At 37.2% G+C, this 14,758-nt stretch overlaps 1 protein-coding gene across 1 annotated transcript in view; it reads left to right on the top strand.

The window, feature by feature from the left end:
• kcnh3 (potassium voltage-gated channel, subfamily H (eag-related), member 3) overlaps positions 1–14,758 on the top strand; it is a gene marked incomplete at its 3' end in the record, with an annotated part of 131,821 nt that overhangs the window by 766 nt on the left and 116,297 nt on the right. The gene's annotated exons all lie outside the window — the stretch shown is intronic.

The following is a 14,758-nucleotide window of genomic DNA, read 5'->3' as shown; positions in this document are numbered from 1 at the left end:
TGTCTCGCTGAGCTCAGGTTGCTGCGTATCTGCTTATTTTAGACATTCTGTGGAATGATCTGTTCCCTGCATCCCTAGGACATTTTGTCTCATTTTCTTCTCAGAATCTAAAATAAATTCATAATCTGAAGAATAGAAGGATTGTATTTCACTGTATTTTATGAATACATTTGACTTGACATCTGGAAGGCTCATTGAGGGTGAAAGCGCTCTAAAATCCTTTAAAGAGGGGAAACAGGTGCACCTGTCACTACTCCAGAACTGCAGATGACTGTGAAAAGCCACACTTTTGAACTCTATAAACCACAGAGAGTGCTGTAACTCTTGTTTTTGTTTGTAAAGTATTTTTGAACAGAAGGGATGAGTAACTAGTGTGCTGTCTGGGTGAGCAGTGGGTGTGTAGGTGGATAGAGGGTCGCTAACATGCAGCTTCACGTCCAATATGATGCGACTGTTGAGGTGGTGTAGTTTAGTGGTAAAAGGGATATTCTCAGTGCAAGTTAAACTCAATTGATAGCATTTATATTCTTTCTCTTCTGGGTTAGAGTGAGGCACTTACAATGGAAGTGAATGAGGCCAGTCTGTAAATGTAAAAAAATATACAGTTTTAAAAGTATAGCCGCAAGACGTAAACAATATGCATGTTAACATCATTTTGGTGTGGAAAAAAAATGCTGACTAACCTTTACATTTTACAACCTTGTTGCCATGACAATGAAACGTCATAAACTCTGTAACCCTAGAGTGACTTTACAGCTTCACAGCTCAAATAATACACAAGTTTTTACAGAATTCATTTAACAGTTTTTATAAAATTATAAGCTTCATATCTCTGCTATTAAATAATAAAAAAATGGCCATATTTACTTCAATTGAGCTCCTTCAAAGAAGATATTTTGAAGATCTGAATAGGTAACTGAAAGTTTATAGGTTCAAATTGCTCAGTTGTAGGTTCACATCACTATTAACTAGTAATTTGTTAGGAAATGTGCGCTATAGCGTTTTATCATGAAGTTGATCCTGATAAAACAGATGCTTTAAGAGAAAACCATGACTGTAAATGGAAAATAGCACGGGGATGAAAGGCTGTAGCTGGAGATCTTTTGCTTTGTGGTGGTCGGAGCTGGTAAAGACAAAAAACACAGATTAACTTCACTTTGTCACATTGTATATGGTTAGGATCGGCTTTATATAAACTCAATGTGATGTGCTCTATCAAAGGTTTTATTCTGCTGTTTGATGCCAGAGAAAAGAGGAAGAGGGAGGCCGGGAGAGTTTTGTGTTGTTGCCGTGCTCCTCTTTGAGAGGAGTTCAAAGACAGGCCCATAGAGAGAGGGGATAGTTTCTGTAGACACTGGTAAACACATCACATTCACACATTCTAACAGGAAGTGACGAATTCAGTATATCAGGTCAGATATTTTGAGAGTATGCACTAGGGATGGGTGGATCAATCTTGAAATATGATGCTTCTGAAAAGGTATTATTATGCTTTTATTCTAAGGATTTACATTTATTCAAAGGTAGCCTATACTATGTAACTTTTTTGTTCAAAATTAACACGATTTAAATAATGGTTCAATACATCCTCAATCCTTATTCCAAAACGTGTTTTTGTCTTACCCTCATTCACTATGATACTATTGTTTATATTTTAGACCTGACAGGATGGTTTTCGCGGGAAATCGCGTATACGTCACTCGCCCGTGCGTGTCTCGTCGAAGTTTCTCCACCACAGCAGCTACTTTGACGGGTGTATCGTGTGGGAGCATAGGTTATTATAACTATGTGTCACAACAAGCGAGAAAGGTTGACATGGAGCACGCTAAATCTCAAGCCTCCAGCGAATCAGCCGTTTATAGAAAACAGAGTCTGCTGGCAAAAAGAGAACGCGACTGAGCTCGTATTAAAACGAGAACAAAATCGGACCGGCTTTTCGGAGATGGCGATGACTGGGGGATTTGAAATGTGGTAAAGGCGACGGTAGATGGCGTTTTTATTACTCAACAGGTGAGTAAGGTATTTCATTGAAATTGCCATATGTAGCTCTTTAACAGTCGTGTTCATTGTAAAGCATTATGTGAAGGGTCATTTCACTACGGTTATGGCCGGGGTTATGGTAGCCTAGGGTTATGGCGCTGTGCTGGAATTTATTTCAAGGAGAAATACTGGGTCTATTAATGGGTTACAGCTTCATTAACGTCTTCAGCTAGTCAGCTCGAGGTCATTTCCATCTAAATTGTTTATATTTCTTAAGCCTAGTAGTAAATGTTTTATGAACAGTAGGATAATCTCTCTTTTTTTATATGATAAAGAACCATATTCATCCGCACAGTCACGCAGAGCTGAATCACAACCAAAACAATGTTCTTCCGCAAAAGGCATGCAGTTTAGTTTTTTAACCACTAGGTGTACAATTCAATAAAATATAGTACAATTATGATACATATTAAAAATGTATTTGAAAAATATGTACATTCCCCTGAACATGAGCAAAAATACTAAAAAGCGCAAGCAGTCAGACAGCATTCAGCCACCACAGCACTCAAATGCACAGAGAGCAGTGCTTTGCCAGAGGTGATGACAGGGAAAAAAAGAAGCTTCATTTGCAGTTATTTCACTCCACTACATCACAACAAAGCTAAATGTGACATTTATTATAGTAAATGCTCTTTCTTTCTTTCTTTTTATAGAAGTTGTCAATAAATGGAGTCTATCTACTTTGTATCGTATTGAAAAGAAAACCCTAATTCTGAGGGATATCGCTCCACCCCTGGTATTCATTTATAAATGCATTTATATTTTCGGTGTCTTCCTAGATTATACTGACCGACCTTACAACCATGCAAGATACATTTTTGTTGTTGTTGTCTACATATATTAGTTCTCTTAAGCACGAAGATATCAGACAGACCGTCCTCCGTCTGTCAGAGATGTGTTGATCCCCATAGACGTCACATTTCTCTGCGCATGTAACTCTTGATCTCGATATGAGCTAGCTAAATCCGGCCAGCCAAAGTGTTTGCAGTGAAGAGCTTCAGATTCAGAGAGAATGTATAAAAGGGGGGTTGATTCGGTCTTTGTCATCCATATTCAATCAAACATTCATTCAGAGCATTCAGCACATTTCAGACAGAATAAATGCAGGCCTTTCCATTCACCCGATCACACAGCTAATTACACACCCCCTAGCCAAACGAGTGAAGTCATCATAATTAACTGCCTCTAGTGTCAAGAATTCATCTCGGCCTGTCTGAGCATTTGTTAAATCTCCAAAGCAGATGAGAAAGAGACTGAACAAAACAACTGAGTGATCTGACTTTTGACGCACAGTTACACAAACGAATAAACAATCTCCAAAATCCTCAGCATATTCAAATGTATTCTTTACATTACGTGAAAATAACATATTTTCTTAGCGATATTTGATATTTACACTAAGTGCAAATAGCTGTAGATGTTATTTACTAAGTGAAATGGCATTACTAAGTGAAAATAGTGATATATTCTATTTACACTATGTAAAATAGCAGTTCTTTGCAATATGTGTAAACAGTAATTAGAGGCTGTTTATACTTTATTTTGACAGATTTTGCACCTCAGTAGTGTTGTACATTAACAAGATGCAATAATAACAGAGTGTAAATTATTATATTTAATAAAATTATTAAATGGACACAGCCTTAATGGGACAATAAAAACCCTCCCTACACCTAACCCTAGCCAATAAATACTTTTATTATTATTAAACATTTCGTTAGGCAATTTTTTCCCAGTTTCAATTTTTTTTTCTTAATTTTTATTGGAAGAAAATGCCTTTCCGATGTTATATGTGATGAGAAAAGGGAGAAGAGCGAGCTCAGCAAAAGGCGGATTCGAACCCGGGTCTATTGTGTCAAAACCTAGTTCCACAAGCCTTGCACTTTACGGACTACACCACTGAAGATGTTGAAATATGCGCAACTTTTTTTTAATCTTGTTTGTCCCAACCAGGCATTGTTAGGCGGAGCTAGTGCAAATAGCACTTACCAACAATGCACACTATTTGCACTTGGTGTTAATAGACACTGCGTTTCTTTTTTTATGTTTGTGAAAGAAGTTTCTCACCGAGGGTGCTTTTATTTGATCAAAAACAATGTAATTATTACTTTGATTGTTGCAATTCAACATAACTATTTTCAATTGTAATATATTTTAAAATGCAATTTATTCCTGTGATAGGAAAGCTGAATTTTCAGCATCATTACTCCAGTCTTCAGTGTCACATGAACCATTCTAATATGCTGATTTGCTGCTGAAGAAACATTTCTTATTATTATTTTTGATGAAACTGTGACATTTTTTCCAGAATTTTTTGATAAAAAGAAAAATCAAAAGAACAACCTTTATTTGAAATAGAAATCTTTTGTAAAAAATGTTATGCTTTTACTGTCACTTTTAATCAATTGAATGCATTCTTGCTCAATAAAAGTAAAAATCTTACTGACCCCAAACTTTTTAACAGTATGTATTCAATGATTCATTGAACACAGTGGAGCAAATGTATATTATTCAATGTTTTGTTGTTGTTGTTGAATAATTCTATTTCTGTGTATCCTGTTCAAAGCTCAGCTCCTATATTGATATGGTCATGGTGCCAGAAATACCCTAATTGAGCCACAGAGTCCTTGTATTAGTGAATCGTCTATATTAATTTTGTTCGACTGCTCCCTGTAATAAGGTTAGAGTAAGCTCACCAGCTGGACCCTTTCTTGGCTCCGGTGTGTCTGTGTAAGTTGCACAAACACACTCACACACATTTCTCTCACTTAAGCACATCAAGTCTCCTGGAGACCTCCCTTCTCTATTAGTTCCAGTCAGCCATTTTGGCCAGTTTTCTTGCACCTATGTGCAGCAGTCAGTTCTGTTTGCTCCTTCAGTTCCTCTCTCTCTCAGGCTTTCTCTTTCTTTGGAATGCTCAGTAGCTGTAAGGTAACCATCCAGAATAGCTTAGCAACCACCATGCAGTGTCTTATAACAACCCTAGCAACCATCCAAAGCACACTAGCAACAACCAAGCAACGCCATAGTAACTACTCTAAACACTGTAGCAACCATTCAGAGAACCATAGAAACCAGAAAACCCTATCAATCACCTAGCAATGCCCTAGAATCCACTCAGAAAACCCGAGCACCTATAGAAAATCTTATTTACCATTAACTACTCTGAACACTGTAGCAACCATTCAGGTATCCCTTGGAATCAGATCGCCCAATGGCCTAGAAACCACTCAGCACACCCATGCAATCAGGGCTCGACCTTGCGTTTTAGTTCACAAATTGAAAAATAAATATTACAGCAAGTGTTGTGTTTTTGAGAATATATACCATTGGTAGAATCTAACTAGCAATCGGACATGAGCTGGTCAGTGCAGAAACTAAGAAGTTGTGCCAGAAACGATTGTTACCATGGTGAATTTTTGTAAGGGTTGCAGTGGCTGCATTTAAGAGTAAACCATTCATTTGTGGAAGCAGAGAGGGTAACGGCAATCAACAAAATCTCGAAATGTCCATTCTGTGTTTTCAATGCGATTCAGCAAAGGCTACGGCTGTCTCATGAAGTTAGCATGATGGTCTAAGTGGAAGACTGGTTTTCTATGAGAGTTTAGTGTGTGTGTGTGTGTGTGTGTGTGTGGCTGAGAGTCTCTCCCCAGGGTGGTGTACTGACTCCATGGTTAGGCACAATCTGCCCCTCATTATAAAAAGAAAAATACATTGGCCACCAGTAAGACAACAATTCCGAAAGAAATAGAGAGAGAGACAGGCTGTGAATGACCTGAGAGACAAGTCACAGAGCACAGAGAGCATTCTGTGCCAACACGAGAAGCTTCAAAATTGTCAACCCTGTCAGAACCCTTTGTGTAATATGAATGTGAGGTCTGTGTGAAGACACAAACCAAATATTCACTCAGTTGCACAAGCACTTTGTACACACTCTGCAGGTAGAATGCAGCAAGAATGGGCAATAAGTGCAAGAAAAAACTAATGAAAGAAATTCAGTTATGACAATTCAAATTTTAAAATATGAAATAAATAAACAATATTATATTATATATACATTGTTTGATATGTTAAAGACTCATTCAAGTAAAGGACATATATCTTTTCACATGACAGTAGCAGCATTTACATGGACCCTAATCGGACTAGTAGCACACTCTGAATAAAAAAGTCATCATGTAACCATGTCAATCGGAATGAATTGGCCAAATCCAATGAAAATTTAATTCTGATCTGATCATGAAGACATGTAAACACTTGGTCGGATTGAAAACCAAAACTGAAAAGTACTGTGCATGTGCAGTGACGTAGAGATGGCATAATGGCGTATGACGCGTGGAACAAGTTTTTGTTGTTTTTATTTGAATAAAGTGACATATATGACTGTTGTGTCATTTTAAAATTCTCCTTCCACTCCGTTTGATTCATTTGCTCGTCTCCTATTTGGGTCCCGAAATAGAAAATATTAAGTCTGCTCTTTAATACAGAAAGAAAAGAAAAGTTCAGATTTGAAGCTTGTGACATAAACCCTCACATCACATGAATTAATTCCGATTGAAACAAAAGGGTGTCCATGTAAACATAGCTAGTGTGTCCTGTATTCATTCACTGGATATGGGGCTAAATCTGACTAAATGCATGCTGTCATTATGTATGAAGAGGCAGAGACAGAGTTGAGGGGAGAAAGCAAACATCAAACTGAGAGACACTGAGCCTGCTGTGCAGTGTAATTCTCTGAAAAATTCTCTAACATCAGGACACGTACATAAACACTCACCCATGTGAATGCGTCATGCAACATGACATTCCTTTGACAGCCGGAATTTTGAAGTGACTCTAATTTGTTTGAATTAATGAACTAATTTTTACTGGTCTATTGGCAAAGCCGTGACAAAACTTCCCTAATTAATCAATAAAGGTTTCCAATTACAGTGGCAATCTGATTCCTTTCAATGTAATTAATTCAGAACAAAATCTATGAAACTTTTATGCCATTAAAACTATAAAAAAATAACCAACAGGCTGCCTTCGGAAGAGAACCGTGAACTGTGGTATGAAATTAATTACTATGATACCACAGTCTCTCTAATGCCTCTGGCAAACGGTCTTCAGCCTTGCAGGAAGTTACAGTATGCTTGTCAATTTTTACAAACAATTCTGTGTATTGCATTCAATAAAGGGCCAGGGTTGGAAATTAATGTGTATTATAACATAGCAGCATGGCATTAAGTCTTGTCATGATTTCTAGCAAACTAGAAAAATAATGATAGTAATAGGTTGCAAAAAGACACATAGAACTGAATTTGGCTACACATCATGTTTTGTTTGCTCTCTTTCTGATTTGGGTTTAACTTTTAGGTCAATATAAACACTATATTGCCAACAGTTTCAAGGACATGCACATGAACTTTAATGACATCCCATTCTTAATCCGTAGTGTTTAATATGAAGTTGGCCCACCATTTGCTGCTATAACAGCTTCAACTCTTCTGGGAAGGCTTTCCACAAGGTTTAGGAGTGTGTTTATGGTAATTTTTGAACATTCTTCTAGAAGAGCATTTGTGAGGTCAGGCACTGATGTTGGATGAGAAGGCCTGAGCATGCGCTGACCCCGCTCTGTGATTTTACGTGGCCTACCACTTTGTGGCTGAGTTGCTGTTGTTCCCAATTGTTTCCACTTTGTTATAACACCACTAACAGTTGAACGTGGAATATTTAGTAGTGAGGAAATGTCACGAATGGACTTATTGCACAGGTGGCAACCTATCACGGTACCACGCTTGAATTCACTGAGATCCTGAGAGCGACCCATTCTTTCACAAATGTTTGTAGAAGCGTCTGCATGTCTAGGTGCTTGATTTTATACACCTGTCCTGTAGCCATGGAAGTGATTGGAACACCTGAATTCAATGATTTGGAGGGGTGTCCCAATACTTTTGGCAATAGCCTATAGTGTAACAGGTTTACAGTGGGCTGAAGAGCACTACTTCAGTGCTTGCTGATTTTATATAACTATATAGAACAATACATTTCAAGTTTATTTGTGTCGCTTTGTTTTGTCACTTCAGTGGTCTATCAAGCTCTAGAAGGGTAAATATGTAGAGGCATGTCAAAGTGCAGCAGAAAGCCTTCAAAAAATCTCTTGGGGACCAGTAATGTTAAATTCTGAAGCTAATGCAATGTTGTAGATTTACTTCAAACAAAGGCTCTTAACCATGTCCAAATGTTTTAACCAATAACCAACTGTCAGTCATCCATGGGAGTACTGTAGAAAACAAATAAAAGGCTTGTAGAGAAGAACTTTAAAATCACTCGAGGGTCTCCAGGCACTACTGGATAACCTGGCTCTTTTTGAATCACAATGAATCCATATGTATAAAAAAAAACTTTTGAAGCTCTTTCATGCCCAGGGCTGGGAATGCTGAGGGAGTAAGAGAGAGTATTCAAGGTCTGACTATTGGTATTTCCTTGGTTTAACTTTGTACCGGCAGATGGATTTGCTATCTTGGCTGAAATTTCATCAGTTTTTCTTCAACTTTATTATTTTTATTTTAACATAAGACATGATTTCTTATAGCTTCAGATGTAAATGATCAAAAGCAGACAGGTCAAATAAGTTTTGACTTTTCAAAAAGTCATTATTTTTGCAATTACATTGCTTTCCTTTTAACAAAGAATCTACATTTGTCACTTTTTCAATAAATGGGTTGTCTGTTGCACAAAATAGTCCCCTCGAGATAACATCCTTCGTTTTTCAGTTATTGAAAATGATGAATATGAATATGATGAAATGATAGCTACACCAGGTCTGCCTAGCAAGTTCCATGTGATTTAGACATAAATATTCACATAGTTTGCCTATATCAAGATCAACAACATAAGCACATAATTGCATTGTACAAATATATTAGTTTTACATTATTACACCTGCACTTGTTAAATCCTGTTTTCAGCTTGAGTCTCGCTGTCATTGAAGTTGCTTCTTCACAGATGGTGTAGGGAGGTATTTGTGAACGATCCAGAAAGGGGTGTTTGAGATGACAGGAAAAGTGGGAGTGACAACCACAGGTTTGTCATCCAGGATCAAAGTCATAGTCATTCTCAAGAGCGAGAACAGTGCAGCGGTTCACTGGCAATATTTACAGGTGATCTCTCACATAAGGAGCTTGTTACAGGGTAGTAAAACACTCCAAAAGTCCAGAAGCAATTGAGGCTGTCTTTGTACAGTACATTTCCAAACAACTAAAGTACAGACTAAAGCACATTTTTCAGTGTTTCTTTCTGCTGAATTTGTTCATGATTCATTCAAAAAGACTGATTTAATCAGGAACAACTTAAGTATTATATTTAAGTGAATCACAGAATTTTACACTCAACCATTTCTTTCTGAAGCATTGTTTCATGCAGGAATGAAGCAACGCTACTGTGTGTTGCTCAACAAACAACAGCTCAGCTGTGACTTTAGTTTTGTTGAGTAGACTAGTAACTGGCAATATTGTCTTCAATATCTGTTAATATTACCTTCTTGTTTATTGAACAGTACAAAGCAATATTGCACTCTTGATCCTGCTTTTGATGTTTTATGTAATCAATACAATGACATTCATATGACAACCACACATCATTTTTAAGTGTGGCTTAAAGGGTTAGTTCACCCAAAAATGAAAATGACCCCATGATTTACTCACCCTCAAGCCGTCCTAGGTGTATATGACATTCTTCTTTCAGACGAACACAATCAGAGTTATATAAAAAAAAATGTCCTGGCTCTTCCAAGCTTTATAATGGGCGGTGAATGTTGCTCTGTTTTTGAAGTCCATAAAAGTGCATATATATATCCATATATATCCATCATAAGTGCTCCACACGGCTCCGGGGGTTAATAAAGGCCTTCTGAAGCGGTTCGATGCGTTTGTGTGAGAAAAATATCCATATTTAAAACTTTATAAAGTAAATTATCTAGCTTCCGGCCGATTGTCTTCCGTATTCAACGTAGGGAAAAAGTGTAGCGCCCGTGCCTCTTGCAGTTCAAAATGCTTACGCTACGTCTGAAAAGTGTAACTGGTGTAAATAGCGTAAGCATTTTGCATTTATTAACCTCTGTGTGGAGCAGTTAGGATAGATGTAGATGCACTTTTATGGACTTCAAAAACAGAGCAACATTCACTGCCATTATAAAGCTTGGAAGAGCCAGAATCAATTGGATCCAACTCCAATTGTATTCGTCTGAAAGAAGAAAGTCATTTACACCTAGGATGACTTGAGGGTGAGTAAATCATGGGCTAATTTTCATTTTTGGGTGAACTCCCTTAAGAAAACAAGTATTTTTGAGATCACTGTACATTTGACCATTGGTGCATTTGTAGTTTACGTTTTGCACTGTCTTATCATTTTAGTGAAATGATGCATTTAAGATTGTGTGAAGTGTTGTCAGAACGTGTGTATGTAAGCTCTCAGGGGACACAGAGGTGCTAGTCTATGTTTTTCAGAGGGAAATCATTTTCATAGCTTTAGTTTATCATTAATAGTTAGAGTGGTTGCCGCGTTCAAGAGACGTGTTACATAACATAACCTGCTGTTGATTTGAATTAGACCCGTGGTGACTCCAAATGTCAGGCATCTCCTGCCTTCACTACCCACGCTCCCTTGCTTTGCATCCCTTACTCAACACGCCCCTCTGAGGACCCATAGGGATGTGCTATTCTGAATGACATGAACCATCATGTCAGACCCTCAAACTGAAGTACTAATTAGCTTTAGCAGTCCTTGAGAGTAATTCCTCCTTGCTTCAAGGCATCTGTTTTACTTATTTCTGTTTGGAGCGAATATTTTCTTAAGACAAGTTTTATGAAAGGATGTGATTTTGATTCAATTTATAATTGTTTTCCTCCTTAGTTTAAAGGAAAAATCATGTGTTCCCTTACACATAATAATCTACCAGTATCAGTTTAACAGTCATCTATGATACAAAACATCTGTCTGTGTCTATAATCTACTTGTGTCTTTGCATGTACTTTTAATGCGTGCGGGGATACATTTCTAACATCTGGCACACAGAACAAGTTAAGGCATTCGTTTTTCCGTCTTTCCAAAACATTTCCAGAGCTTTATAACTTTATGGATGACTCAGACTTCATAGAATAGAATTAGAAATCACTTGTTCATCCTTAAGTGGCGAGTTAACCACAGAAAAACCACTAAGCCTCAGCTAAGCGCTTGCTGTTCCCCCGTTTCAGCGTGTCTCGCTGTGGCCGGGCCTCGTCGAATCAGCCAGTAATTGGCCCCGCTCTGAACACGGGCAGACGCTTACCGCAGCAGATGGAATTCGCTTGATTAAATATCCTCAGCTCCATCAGGGCCGAATGTGCCGTGAACCGTTCCTCTTTAATACACACACCAGCACGCTGGAGAGAACGATCCTGCAAAGCCCGGCGGCCCTGCAGATATCATAACTTTGGTTTAGATTTTTGAAGAAGATCCATGGAAAGATTTCTGCCAACTTCTGCCATGCAGAGCTCTGTTCCTTTTCTCTGGCTCTGAATGCACACAAACACAAAAACGTAAACTATAATGAGCCAATGTAAATATGTGGTTACACCCATTGAAGGATGAACCATGAATTCAACACTAAACCTCTTTGTGGCCTAATATCGCTGTCCATGGTCCTGTTGAGGGAAACAAATGCTTTGAATGAGGGTTATACATAGTATTATGCAACTTATGGAAATGATTCCATCACAGTGACATTTTTACTACATCTCAAATATAAAAGAGACTATAAAAAGATTCTATCTATCTACAATGGATGTTTACCTTTATGTTTTTATTATCTAAAAATGGTTGGTCGTGATGGAAAGTGTCCTACTGATGGAAAATTAATATAAATATTTTTCAGTAAATATTCAGATTTTTAAAATAGATTTTTATTGACTGAAAGTCTGGCCTTGGGACAAGGATCAAACAATTGAAATAACATTTACATGTGTTTATTTAACTGCCTTTTATCCAAAGCAGTTAGAAATTAGAATAACTTCACATGAAAGAAGAAATGAATGATGAAGGCATGCTAAAAATTCTCTGAGACAGCTTTAATATGACCTGCAAATAACTAAAAGAAACAAATCTGAAGAAATCTGAAGCAGAAAAAAAAAAACCTCTAGGGCATTAATGTGCCTATAGTTAAAGAAACATCCATAAACACAATTGTTTCTCTACTGAGAGATTCAGGAAGATTTTTTTTTAAGAGAATTTCTTCTATTTACATGCTTTTTCTGGGACGATCACCTCAAGGTGCACATTAACAGTAGTTATTAGTGTTCATAATGCCTTCTGGTCAGGTCAGGTTGCGTTTTCAGTGAGTTTGACTTTCCACTCATGAAAGCTTTCTGCTCTTTTAACTGCAGTGTTTATTGGTAAAAACCATAGTTCTAGCTGCGTTATGAGAGCACATCAAACAAGAGTGCCCTTTTAAAGACACTCGGTAGACAGAGATTTTATTGTGCAGCTGTGTTGTATGTTCATATTGAACATCAGAGTATGTGTATTATGCATTAATTGCACAAGTTGCTGGCCTATGGTTTTGCTTGTGTGTGTATGTATTCAGGTGAGGTCATTGGAGGAGTGTTTGCTCCAGGATATAGTGACCACACAGTGTGTATATTTACACATGCCCATTCTCCGATGCTGTTTAATGACTTCCTTGAAGGCAAACCAGTCACCATAAAGACATTTTATGGCAATACCCAGTAGTGGCATTAGGCTCCAGACAGCATGAATTATTTAAGGATAATAATCTATGAATGCCATAGACGTTTGGAGCTCGATTGTTTCTCCGTTTGCCAGTATAAACACTGAGTTTATGATATGTCAAAAATTACAGCTTGTTATTAAAGACCTTTGGTGAATTTTGTTCCTTTGAATGGATATATTGCTTTTTAAGCCCGGTTCGCACAGCCGGCGACATGCAGCAACAGGATTCCATTCATTTTCAATGACCGTTCAATTTCAAGTGACGCGAGACACACAACAAAAGTTCAGAAATTGTAACTTAATGCAAATTAGCAGCAAATTTTGCAAACGACAACCAATTGAAATGAAAACTGTGGAGCTCACGCCACCATCTCGTGTGCAGGCAAGACAGGACAGAGTTCACAAAGTGATTTCACTGTTTTACATGTGGACTTCAACCACATACAAAGACATAATACAACAATTTGTGGAAAAGAAACTGTGAGCTGTCTTAGTAAGTTTGATTGATACATTGACAGTTTGTGTAGTTAATTATGTGATGCAGTGAGCAGTTTAGCTCTGCTGCAGTTCATATTACATTTTCCCCTGCATTATGTTGATTATTAGGGACAAGAAAATGTATTAATTGTCAAATTCAAGATGACGTTTTAGTAATTTGTGACATAATGAGTAAGTTTAATTTGTTGATTGATCAATCGTTAATCTAGTTAATGATTTTATGCACTGAGCACGGCTGTAGTAGTTTATATAACAACACTTTTCAAAAACAGAATTATTGTTTTATGTTTCATGATGATAATGTCTGTTAACAAGCATTACAGTAGCTCTTTAGTATGTTTGTTCACATGTGAAATGATGATGTAACCCTTCTTTCCTTATATTCACATTTTATAATAGATTTTAATAGATTAAAGTATGGCCTTGGGACAAGGATCAAACAATTGAAATTACATGTACATTTATTAATTTAAAATACTTTTATATAAATCACTTAGAAATTAGAATAACTGCTGCACATAAAATGCATTTGAAAAAAAAGGAAAATTAATGATGAAAACATTTGAAACTCTCTGAGACAGTTTTAATGTGACCTTCAAAAACCTTTAATGATCATATTACTATGACTATTATTGTTTTATGTTTTACGATGATAACCTCTGTTAACACTACAGTAGCTCTTTAGTATGTTGGTGTTGTAGCTCTATTGTAGCTCTGTTGTAGCTCTTCTTTCATAAAATGTATCTAAGTTTAATAATTGAGTAATCCGTTTTCATATTTTATTATTCCTTCATAATCTCTATGTATGCCTCTAGGCTTCGAGCTGATCTTTGCATTAGGACTCATTTGTGTTGATCTTGCTATAATATCTTCATTTTGCATGTCAGAGACACGCTCAAATGTAAAAATATAGCTGTATACCTGTAATTTGTCATAAAATAAATGTTTACCTTATTTACCAACAGTATGAGGATGTACTATAGACTTCAATTCATCTGATATAAAGGAAATTATGATTATAGGATACATTTTTTTGTTTTGTTTGTTTGACCAATTTTGTTGCCAAAGTGCAGCTAAGTAAACATACCCAAATACACACGTTCATTGTTCTTCATTATCCTCAAAAACATGTTGCTGAGGTATCTGTCTTTACAGATGCATTTGCTCTCCAGAGAAGTCTTGGGTGTCATTTGTCAGATCTGAGGTGTTGTGCCCTCTCTGACACTGTGCTATCTGAAAGCAGCAGGCTGTCTTCTTTAATTGGAGACTGAAGGACAAGACTGAGCTAGCTGAAAGGGCCAGAAAAGGAAACATGTCTCTCTCTTAAACACACGCACTTGCACATACACACCTAAAATAACCAAGAACAACATCTTTTATTCCCGGATTGTCCATTCCCTGCTTACTTTAACTAAAGGCCTGAACCAACCTGACACGTGACCCCATACAGCACAGAAGCTGCTGAAAGAGC

Source organism: Gobio gobio (genome assembly GCF_949357685.1).
Source record: "Gobio gobio genome assembly, chromosome: 7".
In the NCBI taxonomy this organism is placed as follows: Eukaryota; Metazoa; Chordata; class Actinopteri; order Cypriniformes; family Gobionidae; genus Gobio; species Gobio gobio.
Note: the sequence above shows the minus strand (reverse complement) of the source record. Positions and strands in the feature narration are given on the sequence as shown.